The sequence below is a fragment of the Malaclemys terrapin genome, chromosome 1 (genome assembly GCF_027887155.1).
Source record: "Malaclemys terrapin pileata isolate rMalTer1 chromosome 1, rMalTer1.hap1, whole genome shotgun sequence".
Classification (NCBI taxonomy): domain Eukaryota; kingdom Metazoa; phylum Chordata; order Testudines; family Emydidae; genus Malaclemys; species Malaclemys terrapin.
In genome coordinates, this window is record NC_071505.1 from 314,864,153 (window position 1) to 314,866,149 (window position 1,997).

A 1,997-nucleotide genomic window follows, 5' to 3' on the forward strand; every position below is an offset into this window, starting at 1 on the left:
ACAGTTCCCCAGGCTCCAAGCCATGCTCATCATGCCGCAGGACGATGCCTGTTAGTGACCCCCACAACAGCAGTTTGAAGTGCTTGGGGGAGTCCCATAGAAAGGACAAGTGCAGGATCTTCAAAATAGTTTGTCCTAGAACCCAGAAGGAGCGGGATATCCACTTGAGGCCCTTCTCATGGAGGCTGCGCTTCATCCTGCGTCTGAGCCCTCCTGATTGGACTCCACGCCTAGCATGTCAGCATCAGTGCAGAGCGCATGCCACCAGCACCGGGCCCCTCCCACCACCATTCCCCCTCACTGGTGCCTAAGAAGAGGCAAAGGAAGAAGGGCTCCCCGGCACCAGAGGGGAAGGGGACTTTGCCCAAAGGACCTATGTCAGGCCACATGACCACCGCGGAGCTTCAAGGGGGTACAGCCAGGAATCTGCCTCCAACTCCCAGGAGTGGCAGGGACCCCAGCATCTCCTCGAGATGGTGAGCTTTGTAGTTGCAAAGAGTTCCTTTAGAATTCAGTTCACAGGTTATAGTCCAATGTCCAAATCTCATATTCTGGGCATACCAGCATAACTGGGACCTCAGTCTTGTGACTCAAACTTCCCCTGATGAAGCTTAAGCAGATCTGAGATGACAGAATCAGTACCCAAGGATCTTTTATACAATTTAATGTCCTCTTTGACAAATTGGGAGTTCCTCTGGGAACAAAAGGTAATTAGGATGACTTTGAAGGAGGTCCAGTGCCAGTACTTAGCTATAGAACTAACATAAGGCAATTTGCTTGTTCCTCCACCATTCACAGTACATTTCAAAGAGAGATGTTTACAATTTATTTAACTGCTAGGATGTTCTTTTGATCTCTGAACTCTAAACAGCATAGACAGTGACTGTTGATTACATTGTTGACCCTACTCATATATATGTAAATACACAAACACTATCCCGCCACATCTCTTCCATTTATTTTGCAGGATGTTTAACCCTTTCTGGCCATGCATCAAAACCTCCCATTTGAGGGAGCAGGGCTCTTCTCTGAGCTCTCTATGCAAGGCTCCATGGCCTTAAAGACTCCCATACCACTCTCCACTCCTTGAGCCTTCATGGTCCTCAGCAGGCTAGGAAGTCATTTTGTCCTCCGCCTCCCCAGTCTAGGTCCTGGGGGACACCCTGACCAAGCATCTACAGGAAAAAGGATAGAGACAAGGGGTTTAAGTGGTAACACCCTTCGTCTTTCCATTCATCGGCCCAGCCTGGCCCTTCCAGAAGCAGGCATTTTGAGGGTGTGTCTGAGGACGGTACCTCAGTCACTTCCCAGGATCCACCTTCCTGCTCTTCCCAACTGCCTGCACCCCTTCCCACTGGCCTGGTTGCGGTGGACCTCGGACTATTGGGTGCTCAACATGCCATCTTTGGGCTACACCCTGCAGTTCTTCCTGGATCACTGCCTGCATTTGCTGCTGATACAATTGGGCAAAGGTGACCCTTCTGGCGATCATGACTAGGTCATGTTTAGGTATTTTTAGTAAAAGTCATGGACAGGTCACGGGGAGTAAACAAAAATTCATGGCCCATGACCTGTCCATGATTTGTACCTTATACCCCTGACTAAAACTTGGGCAGGGGGCCGCGGGTGCTGGGGGAGGTGGCCTGGGACTGCGCCGGTGCCGGGGGAGCAGAGTGGGCCATGGCCTGGGACCTCCACTGGTGCAGCGGGGGGGGGAGGGGGTGGTTGGCAGGGGCTCCCTACCTGGCTCTGCGTGTCCTTGCAGCTCCTAGGTGGCAATGGGGCCAGGAGCTCCACACGCAGCTTCCACCACAAGCACCGGCTGCGCACCTACCATTGGCCGGGAACTGCAGCCAATGGGATCTGCTGGGGTGGGGCCTGTGGACGTGGGCAGCATGCAGAGCCCCGTGGCCCCTCCGCCTAGGAGCTGCAGGGACCTGCCAGTGGGAGCTGGGGAACCCCCCCACCCCGAGGTAAATGCCCCCTACCCCTAACCG